Source organism: Gouania willdenowi, chromosome 16 (assembly GCF_900634775.1).
Source record: "Gouania willdenowi chromosome 16, fGouWil2.1, whole genome shotgun sequence".
Classification (NCBI taxonomy): domain Eukaryota; kingdom Metazoa; phylum Chordata; class Actinopteri; order Blenniiformes; family Gobiesocidae; genus Gouania; species Gouania willdenowi.
This window is the reverse complement of record NC_041059.1, coordinates 31,463,446-31,483,611: the sequence shown is the minus strand read 5'-3', so window position 1 is coordinate 31,483,611 and position 20,166 is coordinate 31,463,446. Positions and strand designations below refer to the sequence as shown.

The following is a 20,166-nucleotide window of genomic DNA, read 5'->3' as shown; positions in this document are numbered from 1 at the left end:
GCTATGGGGCCAGAGGCAGAGCAGCAATGTGCTTTTGGGAGAGGGCGTGGCCTCCTCCTGCATTACAGCAGAGTGAGACTGTGCCGTACCAGGAAATAGTGATGTCATTTAGGCTATGAAAAGAAAAAAAATGCTGACACTATCAAACTTATAGGTACTGTGGGCTATCGGAAATGGAAAAATAAATAATTTATAATTATATTATAAATTAAAAAAAACATTTAAAAAATCAAAATATCAATTCACTCTTGGGTAGGAACTGGAGGGTAGCACTTGAAGTCTTGTACATAAGGCTGACATTACTCTGTCAATGTCTGTCATTAGCATGAATAAGGTGTCGTGAAGGCTGTCATTAAGTGTCGTTTTCTAAATTATGACACCTTTAGAGCTATGTTGGCACTTATCCTGCAGCCTTCTGCCAGAAATATTTATATTTTACTAAAACATGATTTGTTTTTGTCATTAAACCTAAAAAGAAGAGTTTTAAAAAGACTGGATGGTTATAACTTACAACACATCCATTCATTTTCTGACCCGCTAACTTACAGCACAGTGCAGATAAAATAATACGGAATAAATTTTAACAGCAGGCAGAGATCATTCACATTGTACTGTGATATTGTTTCTTTTTTTAGGATTTAAATGAAACATGATGCTGGAGTTAACATTAGGATGCACTGAAATGAATTTTTTTGGCTGAAACCGAAAAACTGAAAAAAATTATTAGGCAAAACATTCATCGTATTGCATTTTTGGCTCTGAATGTGTACTAATCACTTTCATTAAAACATTGCTATTGTATACTATAATATTAATGCTTCAAAAAGTAAATCAATTAAAAACATGAAAATATTATTTTTTGCACTGACATTCCAAAAATGCAAAATATAAAACAAAAAGTTAAACCTGACCCCACTCTTACATTAAATAATGTTGAAAGAGAGTCAAATTAAACAGGTTATCTAATTAAAACACATAGTATATGTGTCATAGTATAATATCTTGATGAAAATCAGCTTATTGGTTTTATTTATTATCCAAACATGTTGTTTAGATGCACACACTGACAGTTCACAAAAAATACACGCACAACAATTAACAGTTTAAAAAAAAAGTAATGATATTAAAAAAAAAAAAAAAAAAAAACACTGACACAATTGGCTTCATGTTCATAGTATTTTTGTATAATTAAATACACATGTGGTGTTTAATGAACCAACATAACATTTGTGTTTGTGTTTATTTATTAAATGACAAATTGACTTGATTTATATAGAGCTTTATCCCTACAATGAAATTCTCAAAGTACTTTACATATCAGCTCATTCACCCATTCACACTCACATTCACACACCAATGGGACTAAACTGACTAAACCTCATCAAACCAACCAAATCCCTATTATTCACAGAATGATGAAGAGCTGTTATTATTATTATTATTATTATTATTAATAATAATAATAATAATAATTATAACAAGATTTATATTTGACAAAGTGAAAGTATAGAATAAAATTGTATGAGATTTTAATTTGTGAATATTCTTTTATTCATTATTGTTTTATTTTTTGTTCATCAATTACGAGACAATTCAGGCAACTCCATTTAAACTCCAAGCGACCACACCTGGGGTCAGTTGAAAAATGCGGGGGAACAAACGTGCCGAAATAAATAAATATATGTATATATATAATAAATAAATACACGTAAACAAAAATAAAAAGGGAAAATTTTAGATTAAATACAAATAAATAAATATAAGTGGGGAAAAATACAAAAGTAAAAATAGAATTTCAAATATAAATACATCATTGATTTTGCATGCAAAAAAAAAAACCATTCAAAACAAAAAAAATATTGTTGAAAAATTCAATGAAATAGATTGATAAATAAAAGTGGAAATAAAAAAGAAAATACAGATATAATTTACATACTTTTTTTTAACTTGTATTTATTTAATCATTTATTGTATACATATTAAACATTTTTATTTTTGTTTCTTTTATTAATATATTTTTAATTTTGGCAGGTCGGTGGTGCGTTCAGAGTCCGTGGGAAACCGGGAAATTGCTATGACTTTTACGCAACAGACAGAACGTGAAAAGTGGTCACGTGCGTCGTAAAACTGAACGTTTCACCTTACGTAATTATTTTTATTTTTATGGTTCATATAAAACGTTAAGATAGTCATTATGTATGCATTGTTTACAAATAAAAACAAAAATAGACAGTGTATCTTGAAAAGTTTTTTTTTTAAGTTTTTACGTAAAGTTGCGTGACGTCGTCGCCATGGAAACGAGTTGGGATGCGGCATTTAAATTCACCTGCTGAACTTTAACGTTCTAAGCGAGCAGCGAGAGACGTTGAGGGGAGAGCTGTTAGCATCTGTGAGCACATTTGAGCATCTGTGAGCTGAGAAAGGAGAGAAAAACTCTACAAAACACTGAGAAAAGTCATCAGAAGACCTCTACACGACCAGAAGAAGAACTTCAGACCAGGACCAGAACTTCAAAAAAAAGGACTTACAAGGCGACGAGACCAGAAAAGTGAACCATGGCCCTGCGCATGGCTAACGGTAAGACACGTTTGAATTATTCTCACCTGATAGGCCTTATTTCATCATTTTAGCACTGAAAAGTTTATGATTTATAATCTATAGGTCTGTCTAAATCAGGTTTAGGGCCTGAGGCGTTTATATTTTATATTATAGGCCGACAGAAAATGGTTTTAACATAACGGAAATCAAGAAATGCTTATTGTCATGTGTTACTTTGACTTTTGTAATTATTTTACTCTGATGTGACACTTTTAGTGAGCGTTTGGCCTGTTTCAACTGTTTTGTAGAGGTCTAATTATTTATTTAATAAAAAACAAAAAGTAGATTTATTTAAGTCCTGTACTGACTGAGGTAGATTTAATGTAAATTTGTACTTTAGTTCATAAATAATTTAAAGTCGAGTTTCACTTCATATTTTTCTAGATAAAATTGATACTGAACTATTTGTTTTGGTTTGTTTTTGAAGCAGCCAATGAGGTGGGTGAAATGTAGTTACCATGGATACTGTTTGCATTGTTTGTGCTTGAATATTTACTTCATTTATTTACATAGATACATACTTTATTTCCTACATTGACGACTTTCTTAAAATGTCTCCTTATTTAAATTTAAATGGCTTATTTTTCCTCCTCTTATTTAATTTGTTTTTCAAAATCCTCCTGTGGACAAGTGTTACAAATTAGCACACGTTAAAACAATTAAAAATTGTCCAATGTCATTGTGCTGTCCATATCAAAATATAAAATAAATAATCAATAAATCAATAAATAAAGTCCTTTTTAAAAAATAGCAGTGCTAAGCATTCATGAGAGTGATACAGTCATCACTGCACAAATTAAATGTTTATTCATGTTTTGTCTGCATATGTTGTTAAAGTTTATCACTACATAGTGCAATCTTTTTGCACAGCTATAAATGTTTTAATCTTCCAAGAAATAAACAAATACATTTGCTTTATTGCTTTATTGTTATAATCATTGCCCTCCTGAAGGAAGGATAAACTAAACTTTATAAGGGGAATTAAAATGAATTGAATTGTTTATTTTTGAATATGCAAACAAATGAATTAAAATGGGGGGAAAAAGAGCATAAATTTGAACATAAAACATCAAATACAGAAGTGTAACTTATAAACTCCTACTCCTTCTTCTAATCTAAACTAATGAATCACAATGACAATCGTCATTTCACTAAGACAGCATAAATGTAATATATATATACAATATGTATATATGTGCATAGCATGTACATCACAAAATATCATCCCAAGTTGCCCGTTAAGCCCTTGAAAAACAAATTAAGAAAAATATATGATAATAATAATAATACAATTTACCAAATACAAAAACAATAGAACAATAGTGTTTGTATATATATATATATCTATATATACTCTTAATACTCAATGTTACTCAACATCTCCCTCCTCCCTGTACCTCTTAAAAATTGTTGTTCTACCTTCTTTTGAAATGTTTAATATTTGGACTCTGCTTTAACTTCATGGTGAACTTGTTAAATAGTGTCAACGCACTAACTGAAACAAAAACTTTGCCTAGTTTTACGAATTGGAGGTAATTTAATGTACATTTTCCCCTCATTATTGCTGAATAACTCCTGCATTTTCATCGCTAATTGTTTTTTTTTTTTTTTTTTTTTAGCTTTTAGTCTTGCTGTCTAACATTCTGCAAACAACAACAAAAATATTTGGTGTTTCTGTAAGTGAGACCGTATAACAGTTTAAATGTACATCTAAAGGAAGGTCCAAACATGTGTCAGTTAAAAAAGAGCTTTAAAAACTTTTACATTCATTTACAATGTAATGAAATAAATATGTTTAAATATCACTGTTCGTTAAACATTTTTTTTTGTTGTTTATTTCAGGTATGGGTCAGCCCGAGGGTTGGGTCGCAGGCTGGGCCGAGCCCGAGGGTTGGGTCTCTGGCTGGGCCGAGCCCGAGGGTTGTGTCGCAGGCTGGGCCGAACCTGAGGGTTGTGTCGCAGGCTGGGCCGAACCCGAGGGTTGTGTCGCTGGCTGGGCCGAACCCGAGGGTTGTGTCGCAGGCTGGGCCGAACCCGAGGGTTGTGTCGCAGGCTGGGCCGAACCCGAGGGTTTGGTCGCAGGCTGGGCCGAGCCCGACGGTCGGGTCGCAAGTTGGGCCGAACCCGAGGGTTTGATCGCTGGCTGGGCCGAACCCGAGGGTTTGATCGCTGGCTGGGCCGAACCCGAGGGTTGTGTCGCAGGCTGGGCCGAACCCGAGGGTTCAGTCGCAGGTTGGGCCGAGCCCGAGGGTTCAGTCGCAGGCCGGGCCGAGCCCGAGGGTTCGGTTGCAGGCCGGACCGACCCTCCGGTTTTGTTTCCACCCTGGACAGACCCTCGCTGGTCCGACCCTCCGGGCTCGGATCTAGACTTGGATCCAGGCTGGACCGACCCTCGCTGGGCTGACCCTCTGGGTTTAGACCCAGGCTGGGCCACAGGTAAGTTCTGAGAAACCTCCATCGTTCGGCTCTGACTGTCGGTGTGAGTCTGTCACCAAGAGGCCTTGGTGAGGTGACAGTTCTGACTCATCTTAGAGTCTTCTGTTTCTTGTTTTTCTAGATGAGTTCCTTGTTTAAATGTGTCTTTCACAGCTAGTCCTTGCATCTGGCTGGATGAGTTTAGCCTTTGGTTACATTCACGCCAAGGCTTGTGTTTATAATATCACCCTTTTGTAAATAGTTAATTTAGGTGATTAATCACAGCTGGCCTTTGCATCTTGCGAGGCTTCTGATGTCCCGGGCAACGTCTGGCACCTGGACCTTTTTAGATTGTAGATTTAATTTTTTGTTTCTTTATGACGGGCCACAGTGGGCGTGATTCTCCCGTCACTCTCGTAAACAGGTATGTATGTTTACGTATAGTTAGGTTGTTAAGAGTTTAGAGATTACGTTTTTATTCCCAGCATGTTTGAGACACAAGAGGCATCAGCAGAGGATGAAGACTTCTATCAGTCAAAACTATGTAAGTAAAGCGTCTCGTTTACACAGAAAGACACTCAACACTTTTTTTTATTGTAAAAATACTGCCATTGGTAGAAAAAAAAGAAACAGATGTTCCTTTACACTAAAACCTGTAAATTGTCCACCACAGTGTCCCACAATCAGCCCCAGGAGGAGACGCCAGCAGAGGAAAGAAACAATATTAACCAAAACAATGTAAGTAAAACCTCTCATTTACACAGAAAGACACTGGACACGTTTATTGTAAAAAATGACTTTCTAATAATGCTTGTAAAATGTTGGACTTGAACACCAGAATTCACTGATTGAGAACAAGGAAGATGGAAGAGTACCATCATCTACCAATGGAGGAGGAGGAGGAGAAAAATGGGGGAGCACCAGCATCCAAAAGTGTCCCACAATCAGCCCCAGGAGGAGATATCAGCAGAGGAAAGAAAGACTATTAACCAAAACAATGTAAGTAAAACATTGATCACACGTTTAATGTATAAATAGACGTCACGTTTTACTAACGCCTGTAAAATGTTGGAGAGGAACGCCAACATCCACTGATGGAGAAGAAGAAAGATGGAGGACGGGAGTGCCAGCATCTACCAATGGAGGAGAAGAAATCCTTTTATTAACCAAAACAATGTAAGTCAAACCTCTCATTTACACATAAAGACACTGATCACATATTTAATGTATAAATAGAAGTCACGTTTTACTAACACCTGTAAAATGTTGGACTTGACCACCAGCATCCACTGATGGAGGAGAAGAAAGATGGAGGACAGGAGCACACAAACATCAGCACAAGACGGAGATGAAGAAAGACTTCTATCAATCAACCAAAAACAATGTAAGCAAAGCCTCTTGTTTGAACACACATTTAATATAAAAATAGGTGTTAATTACTGTACTAGTGCCTGTAAAACATCTTGTGTGTGATTACAGATTCACTTCAGAGGAGAATCAGACGGTTCCAGATGTTCATCACCACAGCACAGAATGAGACAGCAGTAGTAGTAGTAGTGTTTACTCTGACTGCTTTCATTTCAACTATAAATAAATAAAAAATAATATCTTAAGAAATCAAACTTGGTGAAATGCTTTGTGTGCTTTTAAGTGTTGTGTTCAAGACCACACTATCCGAGACCAAGACTTGCCCGAGACAATTTAAAAAAATCTATAAATAAATAAAACTATGACAAGGTTTGATAGTAAAATAATATTCTCTCTTTAATTTTAGTTTATTTTAAATACATTTGACGGACAAAAAAGGTGCCTGCAAAAAATTAACTAAAATATCAAAACTACTACTGCTACTGATAAATCCACAATTATTCTACATATTTGAAAACAAGATTTTTATGTCAGCTGAATGTACAGCAAGTGTTTAAAAGTATTTCTGCCAAGAAATAATGATTCTCGATTCTGATTTTTTCAGTTGTGCAGGTCAACAGGTCACAGATTTCACATGATAATTTTTTAGTTTGAAAAAGCCTTTACACAGGTTATTTTTATTAATTCACTCAGTTGATATAGTTTAATTTGGTTGCTGTAATGTAACTAGGATATTTAATTAACAAAGGTTTCCAGCTGTAACTGTAAAAGTGAAACTTTCTGAAATAAAACTACAAACAAGTTGTCAACAGTCTAAAAAACATAGAGCTACAGCCCAGGTAGATGTGAAACCAAATAATTGTTGAGAATTATTATTATTATTCTGGATACAGTGGAAACAGAAACTATAAAAAATAATTATATTGTGAACCTGTTTATATTGTGGGGAACATATTATATACATAAATGTAATTGGAGTCTAAAGCCACAAAAAACACCACTTTAAAAAGAAAATAGACTAATATAAGACCTCTTTACAGTTATTTGAGTCATTTTGGCTTGTGCAACTTGTGGTGATGACGCGCTGGTGACGACATAATCCAAGATGGCGGCGGCCCGGACTACAGCCGACACTATGTAATAAAAGCCTTAAAAAACATGGATATAATGAAAAGAGTGGATGGACAGAGGCATAAACATGACACACACGGACTTATTAAACACTAGGACCCAGAGGTGGAGTAAATGCGTCCCCCGTACTGCATTCACAGGCTGTAATATCACCAGTTTATCATTTTACCAGTTGTTAGAGCTACTGTCTTTACCAGGGAGATAATATTTATTACTGGTGATTGTTTTCTGGAGTTTTACTGGGAATTAGGGATGGTTGTGGTCATTATACGGGGTGGATTAAAGAATGAATAAAAGATTGTTTTATCCCGTTCTTCTCCGTGTTATTATCACATTATTAAAAAGTTTTGAAATAGAAGGAGTTAGTGCTGGTCTCGAACGGTCTTGAGAGAAAATCCCGAGTCCGAGACAAGACCGAGACCTTTAAAATTTGACCGGTCTCGACTACCACAACACTATCAGATAGGAGTGCATCCATGGCATAAATGGAGTTTAACTAGAATTTACTATTATGACTAAGTCCATGTAACTATTACCACTTTACCATTCACTGAGTTAACGTTACTTGATTTCTGAGAAGTAAAACGTGCTGTGTCGGAGCTCTGAGCTGTGTTTCAAGGGGTCGATCCCACATCCCATAAGACATTTCCTGCCAATGTGATTACATACTTATATCTAATCATATGGTAAATGTAATGTCCAAGATATACGTTTTTCATATAACCTTTAAAAAATAAAGAATAAAAAAAGAACGTATTAACAACACCCAAAACCAAGTATAAAATGAAAAAGGATGAAGTGTCATGAATTACAAACTTTAAAGACTATTTTGAGTGAATTGTTTTTACAGCAATGGGCCAATTGTGATAGGTTTCTGACATGTTTAGGATGAAATCATTATCATGCTTTCAGTAGTTTAATTTCCTGTTTGGAGCCTATGATAAATCAATCTAACAAAATCACAGGTGCTGTTTATTCATTACTTGGACCAGATTTTTTTCCACCACGTTGCCACAGAAACTTTGACAGGATCAAAGCATTAATTCACTATTCAAGAGGTTTATTTGAAAGAATAGCCTGCGATCAATAGCATCAATATCAGGAGAGAAAGAAGATTTAGGGATTGGATGCAATCCTTTGATTTACCCAATGAGAAACTATAGAAAAAGGTATAGATTTTCATCCGATGGACTGACCAACATTTCGTACGAAAGATGACGTTGCCTGACCTTTTCTACATAAGCGTAATGTGCCTGTGTTATCACTGTGTCAGGATGGCCGAGTGGTCTAATTAAGGTGCCTGATTCAAGAATTCTTACTTCCGCTGTCATGGGTTTGAATTCCACTTTTGATAAATATATTTTTTCATTTTAACATATTTAACATGGCAATTTCCACCTTTAAAAATACATATACAAAAAAATATACATTATAGGGTATTTCCTGGGTTTGGTTAGGGATAGGATTATGGATAGGGTTAAAATAAAAGGGTTAGGGTTAAAATATAAGGGTTAGTGTTAGGGTTAAAATAAAAGGGTTAGGTTTAGGGCTAAAATAAAACTGACAGAACTTTAAGGCATGTGGTGCACCTATCACGTGACCTAAACTGGCCAATGAGGGGTGCTGCGTACGGATTGACAGGTGTTACATACTGATAGCCACTGCTTTCTTTTATAAAGGGAATTCCTCTGTTGGATACGACAAATGCGAGAAGGGTGGATGTTTTCAGTTTATTTATTTATTGCACTTTTTAACCAGCAGGTGCTGTTATTATTATGTAATTAAACTTGAGGCTGCTTGTGATTTTTATGACTTGTACAAAAAAAGAAGATACTAAAACCCTCTAGAAACATTTTGGAGACATAGGCTATCGGTGACAGAGTAAATTCTGCCCCGTATTGCATGCTCAGGCTGTAATATCACCAAGTTTATCATTGTACCAGTTGTTAGAGCTGCTATTTTTACCAGGGAGCAAATACAGTATTTACTCTTGGTTATTGTTTTTTGGAGTTCAATAAGGTTTTATTCACCAGTTTGAGGAGACGTGTCAGCAGCATAGGATGGCTGCATAGAGAGCCCCCCTGTTACACTGGCTATAAGACAGTGTGACTGCTGCTTTATATCGCATCATTTATATTGATTTTTACTGTAATGTTGTCTCCAGAGTCATCTCGACATCCAAAAAATGTTAGAAAAACGACTAAACGGGACACGAACTCTCGACCCTATGCTTTCAAGATCAAACTGTATTACAGTATAAAACAACGTTCGAGTCTTAAAAGTGTATTAATTTCAATTGTCACCTCCCCTTTACTTTATCCACAGGTTTCTACAGACGTCAGTAGATGTTTTAATGCAGATCAACCTCTCAGTGTCTTTCACCTAATGATCTGCATCCACACTGTTATAAAGAAAACTACCGTTAGCAAAAAAATAAATGAAAAAGCAACACAACATTAGTAGTGATGTGAGCACGTCTGTGGTGTGTGATGTTACTAATGTGTTTCAGAGAAGAGTGTCAAGTTTCATTAAAGTGTTCAGAAACGGTGTTCAGGTGGGCGGAGCCAGGTAGGAAACCCAGGGTTTCTTCGATAAAACCTGCCAGCGACCAGGTTTAGTTCACGGACAATGTTGCCATGGTAACATACTCAGAGAAGAACATACCTCGCGTTTTGGAATGGGATACTCAGAGTTTCCCTCATTTGAGCCCGAAAATACTCAGAGTTTGATCATAACCCGCTTTATGGAATACCCCTCAGGTGTAAAGTCTAGGGCTGCAACTAACGACTATTTTAATAGTCGACTAGTCATCGATTATTGAAACGATTAATCGACTAATCGGATGACAAATTGTACAATTATTTGCTCTATGTTACTACAATCTTTTAAATTTGGCTTGGGACAAATTAGGACAAATAAAAACAATAAATATTCAGAACAATTTCCAACTTAAAGTGTAAACAGGTTCCTTACAAACACAAATTAAATTGAATACATCAACACTATAATGTGCTTCAGTAATAGCATTTACACATTAAAAAAAACTACAATAGCTGCCAACTCAAAGAACTCATGGGCTGATATTTTATGAAACATGTTTGTGCATTTAGGTCACTCCATTAGTGTTATTGTATATAATTCATGTTTTTCCTCAATTATAATAAAATTATTTTCTAAAAAAATAAAATAATAATAACCACATGAAAAGCAAAAATAACTACAATAGTGTTTTTACTGCTACTGAACTTAGTTTATTTTATATCTGATAATGAGTAACATAAAATTATGGTTGATAAATATCTCACTGATTTACTATAATTAAACCAGATCAGACTTGATGATTTTATCAATAATTACTGAGAGCAGTACTAACAGGATAATTAGATGTAATAATCACAATAGTTACATTACTGTCTAATGGGACCAGCTTTGTCTGTGAACACGGGAAATATAATGAAAAAAATTTGCGTTTCACCAGTCGGGACGGATGAATAGTGACAATAGTTTTATGCCAAAACGTATTTCACAGGACGTGTGACATGTTAGCTTTTATCCTTCCATACAATGTTACATCTGGCCCTTTGTGGTTGATTGACAGTGAGCCGTGTACTTTTTACTATAGTCTCTTCCTTTCATGAAGTGGGAAATTGAAATTATTTAAAATGACAAGGAAAAGGAATTTTAAAATGAGGAAAAGATGTTCATGAGTGATTGAATGATGGAGTATTTACTTGGTTGTCATAGTAGTAGTGCTCTACGCGTCTAGTTAACAGTATGAACCCACAGATTGGCCTGTTGTCACATTTCAGATAACTATTCTCAAAGTAATAACAATAAGACCAGATCCACTTAATTTTTTTATTTGAACATTGCTAATAATTTTTAGTTTTAGTGCAACATAGTAAAATGACTTTAAAACTCATAGTTGAGATAAATTAATGCTAGTAGTCTAGAACTGCTCGCTTTTTCTGCCATATGTGTGAAACAAGGGAAGGCGAGATAGATTTCAATCTGTAGTGCTTTCATAATCTGATGCTACAGACAGTATGCTGCACATATTAAGAAATTGGACCATGTAACGTTGGCAAAATATTCATTTCCAAACAAGTTGGATGTTGAAAAAACCCCCAATGTAATCTTTTTTCAAATCTTGTTTGGATAAGATAACGTTGCCTTGTCTTGTCTGTTGCTCTTGTTTCTGAATATTGACCACCTTGTTCACGTCGTGCAGCAGTGAGTGTGGTGTGTGTGTGGGTTTGAGTTTAGGTGGGCAGCAGGTCGGTTGATGCTCAACTACATGTAGGCAGAAGGCATGAGAACAACTGACTCTCCTCCAAATGTGATCTTCTAAGATGTTTCACAGTCTAAGCTAAAGGTCCACTTTAAAGTGTGAACATTTACAGTGAAAAAACTAAATTTTATTCCTAATATCAATTTTAGTGGCTAATTATAAACACAATCATGAATCCACATTTGTCTAAGATTGTTCAAATAACATGAATAATTGGGTTTAAAGCCATACATGCTCTAGAAACATAATAAAGTCTATATTGCACGTATCAAACTCAAGGCTCGTGGGCCAAATCCATCCATTTAAAGCATCCAATTTGGCCCCCAGGGAAAAGTAAAAAAAAAAATAGAAAACATGAATCATAATGTAAATTACAAACTAATTCTGTTGTAGATATCTTAGCCCCTCCAAATACACATTTTTGATAGAACGCCACAATATTTGCAGGGTTTCACAGATTTGACCATGTTTATATCATATGTCAGTTGTAATCTCAAATTGTTGAAATAATTCCAAAAAGATCTATTAATTTCCTTAAATTATTCACTCAAAATCCATAAATCAAAGTCGATATCGTAATGGGACTGATATCTGTCACTTATTGTTTGATTATTATACTGTAGGTGCCTTACATATTTCATATATCATTTATACATACTGTAGAATTGCAAGCTAGGGCACAACAATGTTGATATTGATTGTTTTCCCACCTATAATCTACTGTCAAAATAGTCCGTATTTGGCCCTTGAACTAAGATGAGTTTGACACCCCTGCTATAAAGCATTAGTCTGTAATGCAAAATGCTCACACTTATGACCTCAATTATGCATGAAGCATCAGTAGTATTATGTGTCAGACTCTCACACTGTGCTTTAATAGTGAGGAACAGTTGGATCTGTTGGTTCCATTAACTCTGATTATACACTGGGTCACCCAACATCCATATAGTTTCAGATAGACTGGTCAAACATATTCAGATAGTAGTGTTGTGTTCAAGACCACACTATCCGAGACCAAGACTTGCCCGAGACCAGAATGCACCGAGACCAAGACAAGACCAAGACTTCCAGGAGCCGAGACCGAGACAAGACCAAGACCGAGACAAGCCGAGACCGAGTCAAGACCAAAACCATAAAATTTTTTTTTTTCAATTTAAAAAAATATATAAATAACTAAAATTATGACAAGGTTCGACAGTTAAATAACATTCTATCCTTAATTTTAGTTTCTTCTAAATACATTTGACGGACAAAAAATGTTCCTGCAAAAAATGAACTAAAATATTAAAACTACTACTGCTACTGATAAATTCACAGTTATTCTACATATTTGAAAACGGAGTAAATGCGTCCCCATACTGCTAATATCACCAAGTTTACCATTTTACCTGTTGTTAGAGCTACTATTTTTACCAGGGAGATAATATTTATTCCTGGTGAGTGTTTTCTGGAGTTTTACTGGGATTTTTACTGGTGATTAGTTCATATCTCCCTTGCGTTCCACGGTCCAAACTGAAACCGTAGCCAGACACACATGTTGCGCCCTCCACTCCAACAGTATGGGAGAGGTAAGGTGGTTGCTTTGGAACAAATAAATGGACAGAGAAGCAGTCGACTTCCAGCTTCCTCGTTGCTTTATTCCAAAGAGCACACACTTTTTGCGCAGGCGCAAAGAACACACCGCTATGCACGTCAGAAGCAATCGATCTACAAACCATCAAACACTCAAATTGCAAATTACACAGTATTTACCCTATATTAGTAATATTTCAGCAATTCTAGGAATATGAAAGATATTCTTTTTAACTCCAATTTACAAAGATTCTACTTTTAAACCGCATAGAATATACTTACAAAGTAATTTGAATAATAATTCCAATACCTTACCATTTCCAATATTAACCATTTTCAACCATTTTTAACCTGTCACATACTCCCCCTCAAAATATATGTTGTCCCCAACATCAGCATTGTAGCACATGAACCACTGGCTAATCAAAGTTCTAGTGAACAGTCAAACTTAATAAAAAAAATATACAAACTGGAACTCTTTTCATATAGTCTATTTGAGTTGGAACTCATTCATAGTCTCAAGTTTCCACTTCACTCACAAAAGTGAATTCAGTGTAATACAACAACAGAGTCCAAGTCTGTTATACAGTTCTCCCCCATTCATTTTTCATAACCGTGAGCAGGCATATTGATATATAATCTCAATGTCAGCCCATTAAAGTGAGCGTAATGTAAGTACACATTCTCAACTTATAACAGAATAATTGTATCAACACTGACCATGAAACTCCTGGAAATAAGGATACACACTGTATACCCATGACATAGTCTGTTCCGGATAGTAAGGTAATGGCTGAACGTTGTAACAAACAGGTGTACCCAGTCTATCATAAGTGAATACCTTTGGTCGTCTAGATTCATGTCTAGGTCTCTGATTGACTGCATCATTAGGATCACAGTAAGTAGGAGAAGGAGGTGGATGAGGTGAAGGAAGGCGCACCTCCACAGGCTGATCCTCCACCTCACTCATGTCATTCTCTGACAGCCTATCTGATTCTGGTACCTCTTCTTGGTGCTTGTCATCCTGGTAAGCTGGTTCTGTGGTCCCCTCAGGCTGATAAGACACTGGATAATACTCATCTCCATCATCGTTGTCTTCCTCTTCCGAGTGAATCCCTGGTACCTCCGCTGATCTTGAAGTGAGTCTTTTCTTCGACCGAGGCTGCAAAGAAGTCTCTAAGGGCAAATGGTCACACGGCAGCAGAAGATTACGATGCAAAGTTCTGGACCTGCCCCTACCCCTCTCAGGTTTCAGTTCATAAACAGGAATTTCCTTGCTTACTTGACGAACCACTGTATGTACAACATCTTCCCAGTGGTTTCTCAGTTTGCCTGTACCCCCACGTGGAGTCAAGTTCCTGACTAAAACACGATCACCAGGAGACAGGGTAGAGTATTTCACCTTTTTGTCATACAGTCTCTTACTCCCAACTGCAGCCTTACACGCGTTCTCTCTGGTGATTTCATAAGCATCTTTCATACCCTGTTTCCACTTCTGCATGTAATCATGATGGTTACTGTCACCCTGACCTGTGTTTGGGGATAAACTGAACAACATGTCCACTGGCAATCGTGGTGACCGTCCAAAAAGTAAGTAAAAAGGGGAAAACCCAGTCACTTCAGATTTAGTCGCATTATAGGCATAGACAAGCTTGTTTAGTGAATCTTTCCAGTTACTCTTCTGTTTCTCAGTGAGTGTCTTTAACATTTGAATCAAAGTCCGGTTAAAACGTTCAACTTGCCCATTCCCCTGTGGGTGATATGGAGTGGTTCTTGAGCCTGCCACGCCACAGTACTCTGTCAGTTGGGCAAAAAGCTGGTTCTCGAATTCACCACCTTGATCATGGTGAAGTCGCAGGGGAAACCCAAACTTTAAGGCAAAATCATTAAAGATTTTGTTTGCTGCTGTTTTGCCAGACTTGTTCGTGGTAGCATAAACCTGAGCAAAATGCGTAAAATGATCCACAAGAACAAGTACATACTCATAGCCACCCTTACATTTGTCCAAATGTAAAAAGTCAACAGACACAAGTTCAAAAGGCTGAGTAGTAACTATGTTTGTGAGGGGTGTTCTTGTCTCGTGGTTTGGTCGCTTGTTTATAAGGCACACACATTTTCTCATGACATAGTCCTCGATTTCTTTCTGCATGAAGGGCTAGTAAAAACGGTCCCGTACCAGAGAAGTAGTCCTTTCGACACCATGGTGACCCATTTCATCATGCAGTTCTTTTAACACTGTCAACTTGTGTTTTTCAGGTAGCACAAGTTGTTTTCTGTTTATTGTTTGTCTGTATAAAACACCTCTGTCATCAAAGTACAACTTTTCCCACTCTCTTAAAGAACACACAACTGGTGGACTAAGTTGTTTCAGCTGTGAACCTGAGGGTTTTTTCCCTTCTAGTTTATATTTCACCAGTTGTCCAATAACGGGATCAGTCTCTTGATCTATTTTAAGCTGTCCAACATCAAGTGGCGCTATAGCCGTTCTCACAGACGCCGTGGCACACTTAGCTGAAATACCCATAGACCAGGCTGCACTAGACTCGTCCTGCTGGTTAACCGCCTGTATAGCTGCACTCAAAACATCGTATGACATTTCTTTTGAACATTCATCCATGTAAGTCTCCATGTCCAAAGGCATTCTAGACAGACTGTCTGCATCTATGTTCTCTCTTCCAGGGCGGTACTTCACGGTAAAATGGAAATCGGCAAGTTCTGCAACCCATCTACACCCTGTAGCATTTAACTTTGCCGTTGACAAAACATACGTTAGTGGATTATTGTCGCTAAACACAGCGAAGAAAGGTGCGTAATACAGATAGTCGCGAAACTTCTCGGTGATCGCCCACTTAAGTGACAAAAATTCTAGCTTACCCGAGTGCAAGTTGTAATTTTTCTCTGCCGCAGTTAGAGTTCGAGAGCCATATGCAATCACACGGAGTTTGTCAAGTTGTTTTTGATACAATACAGCTCCTAATCCTTGGTTAGATGCATCTGTATGCAAGATAAAGGGCTGTGTAAAGTCTGGGAAACCGAGAACAGGAGGCTGGACTAAACAGTCTATCAACTTTTCTAAAACTGACTGATGCACATCACCCCAACGAATACGTGTACTTGAGGGCACACTGTTATTCTGTTTCAAAGTTCTTTTTCTGGTGTTATACTGACTCTGTGCATTAGGAGGGGCTTTAAGCAAGTCATACAAAGGATTAGCAATGCGAGAGAAATCCTTGATGTATTGCCTATAGTAACTTAACAGTCCTAGTATTGCTCTGAGCTCACCAACAGTACCTGGTTGCTTGGTTTTCAACGCTCGCACTGCAGCTGTATCTGCCGGGTCTATTTTGCTTCCCTCAGCAGAGACAATTCTGCCAAGGTACCTCACCTCTGTTTTAAACAGGTCACACTTTCTTGGTTTCAGTTTAATACCATTGCCTCTGAGGCATCGTAGTACTTTCCTGAACACGAGAATGTCATCAAGATAAGGAACACAAATCTCATCCCGCAGTCCTTCTAGGCATTGCTCCATACACCGCTGGAACGCAGCTGGCGCGTTCATAAGGCCAAAAGGAATCCTAATCCATTCATAAAGGCCCCAGGGGGTTACAAAGGCGGTTAGATGTCTACTGTCTTTGGACATGAACCCCTGGTGATATGCCTTACCCTGATCCAGCAATGAGAAAATGGTGTTTCCCCCCAGGCTGTCCATCACGTCTTGTACTTGTGGTATCGGGTGTCGGTCTGGATGTGTTTTGCGGTTCAGCTCTCTGTAGTCAATACATAAGCGCAACGAACCGTCTTTTTTTCTTACACAAACTATGGGAGACGAGTAGGAAGAAGTAGATTTTTCCACCCAACCCTGAGCTATTAAATCTTGTAAGTAATCTTTCATCTCCCTGTACAGTGGTTTTGGTACTGAGATATATGTTTTTGAGACTGGCTCTGTGTCTTTTAACAAAATGTCCATTTGTAAGTTCTTTACACACCCTATGTCATCATCTGTTTTTGAAAACGATTCTGATTCCTCCCTTAAAATCTGCTGAACAATCTTTCTTCTGTTTTCATCCAGATGAGACAGGTCAACAGTAGGGCTCCATTGCTCACTGGTGGGGATGTACTCTGTAATGTCCTGAGTTTGAATAGTATTGATAGCAGCAGGCAGGGACCCCTTCTTGAAGATATTGGCTGGATAGACAGACCCCACTGACTGTACAGTGTCAATTGCTGTTCTTCCTGATAGTATAATGTCATGGTTGGTCGGGTTTTGTACACTTACAGTAATTTTCCCAATAGATCCTGCTTTCACTAAAACCAATGTGTCACAAAACTCGAGTCCATCTGGCCACTGTGGATTTTCACAAGGTTCAAAAATCAGTGTCATATCCTCTTTAAATGTCTTAGCCTGTAGCCGACAGTCAATAAACAACGAACTCTGGCTAGGCACAGTCACTCTTTCCTTCGTTGTTTTTACGTTGCACTCATATGTTTGACCCACACTAAGAGCGTGTATAAATGTCGCAGCTTTGTTTTTCCGAAGATGTGGAAAAGCCAATTTCACTGCTCTCAGAAGTTTAGTTTTTTCTCCTGAATTAGTCTCATCTTTCATACTTTCTGAAACGAAGTGCTCAATAACATTACACCCAATAATTGGACACTTCTGCTGGTCACCTTTCAGCACTAGAACAGGTATATGCAACTCTGAGTCGTTGGCTGTGAGTTTAAAGGGTATCTCCACCCACCCCACATATGGCATATCTGTACCATTAGCAGCTTGAAGATGGAGGGGTTCGTTCGGGTTAATAAGCTCGTTTACACTTTTAAGTTGTACCTCAGGTAAGTTAGTGCCTTTCCATGACTCATCTATAGCACAAACCTGTGAGCCAGAGTCCCAAAGTGCTTCAATCTTTTTGTTGCCTAAAAAGCACCTAATAACACATTTTCTTCCCACTAACTGCCTGACTGTAGGTATCTTATTTTTTTCACTTGGGTTTTTTTTGACTGATCTTTCAGCGAACTTCTTACACTCCTTCTGAATACTACCACGTGTAGAGCTTACATTCATTTTTGTGTATGGACCAGTGCTTCTCTTGACACCTTTTGGAGCAGTATAAGGCACTCTTACATATTGAACAACATTGTAAATTCAGAGTTTCACTTCGTATAGCACAACCATGACAACACTGGGACCTTCCTATGTCATTGGTCACACCATGTCCCATTGGAGTGACCCCTTCTAGTTTAAATGGTTACCCCTGGCTAGTTTCAATGGTCTCTGTGCTTTACAGCCTGCTCTAAAATGCTCACTGCTCCCACATCTAAAACAGTGCTGACACAACTCTTCACCTTCCTGGATACAAGCATGACACCTTGGTTGCGGGCGGGGTGTGTAGTACCGCTGGGGGGCGAAGCGCTGCTGGAACTGGGTAGTGCCTCTCATCTGTGCTGGCCCATGTGCTGTGTAGTGTGGCTGAGCTGGGGAACGCTGAGAGTAGTAGTGCTGAGTAGATGGGTCCAGCTGGTACGGTGCATATGGCGTGAAGGTCGGCGCTGTGTAGTGGTCCTCTGGTCCTCCGCTGATGGTTGCTGCTGTAGCTGTAGACTTCTGCAGAGATTCTCTGATTTCTGACACCTCAGCTCGCAGGTTTTTTAGAAGCACCATCCCAGACCGCATTTCTTCAATCTCAGATAGTAGATCAGGTGACGGAGTAGGTTTGTTTTGTTTTTGGGGAATCTTTCTCTCTGCTGGTGCTGGGGGTTCACTGGGGTGGACAGCGTTCAGAGTGGCCGCTCGCAGTGGGACAGCGTGTTTCTTCTTATCTTGTCGCTCTTTTTCGTTTGCATGTGCGATGTTCACTTTCTCTAACAAAACTTCATCAGAAGTGGTGGATTGAAGAAGGTAGGGTTGCATGTCACTCTTTATATTGTCACTCTGCAAACCTGTTAGGATAGTATGCATGAACAAATTTTGAACCAGGTTGGGATCATATTTTAGACCAGATTCAGCCTCTTGGGATGCAAAAAGGATCTTCTGACGAAGGTCCATGGCTCTCAACAGGAAGTTTTGTGGGGCCTCCTTACTGCTCTGAACCTCAGATGAGAGCTGCTTATAAAGTTCAGTTGCCCCTCTCTCCTGGTAGTGAGACCTTAGGATCCTCCGCAGGGCAGGAAGAGTAAGATCATATTTGCCTTCCAAATAACTTCTCAGCTGCAGACCTGGTGTAATGGCACGAATCACTGCATCGATTATTTCATCTTCCTGGTAACCTTTACTGAGCCCACTTTCAATCTGCCTGGCCAAACTAGAGAATGTGAGCCTGTCTTTTTGTCCTGGCTCCCCTATTTGGCCTGATATCTTAAAGTCTTTGCGCCACATGGAGTTCGCTGAGGGTGCCAAAGATTGTTTTTGCATTGGTGTGCTCTGTAAGCACAGTTTTTTGGTTTTTAACTGGTTTATAGCTTCTTCTTTGGCTTGAAGTGTGGTTCGTAACACATTTACTTCTTTCTGCATATCTTCTCTCTCTTTATCCACTTTTGCCATTTTTACATTTTCAACCAAATCTTTAATACTGAGCAATTGAGACATTCCCTCATCTTCAAGCTCAGCTAACTCATCTCTTTCAACATAACTTGTGACAAACGTGATTAGCTGACCTCTAGTTTTATCTGAAAGTTGCTCTTTTCCCAGTCCATAAATTTGTAGTTCATTGCATATTTTTGTCAGTTGTTCAACATTCAGTTCATATAAAGCACCCTTGATTTCTACCTGTAATTCCTCCAGTTCTGACTCCATT

At 37.9% G+C, this 20,166-nt stretch overlaps 1 long non-coding RNA gene across 2 annotated transcripts in view; it reads left to right on the top strand.

Annotated features, from left to right (window-relative positions):
* Nucleotides 1–20,166, top strand: part of LOC114478192 (uncharacterized) — a 42,866-nt gene that overhangs the window by 13,344 nt on the left and 9,356 nt on the right. For both annotated transcript variants that reach the window (XR_003675824.1, XR_003675823.1), the window contains one exon: nt 5,852–6,012. This is a non-coding gene — a long non-coding RNA (uncharacterized LOC114478192). The remainder of the gene's footprint in view (nt 1–5,851; nt 6,013–20,166) is intronic.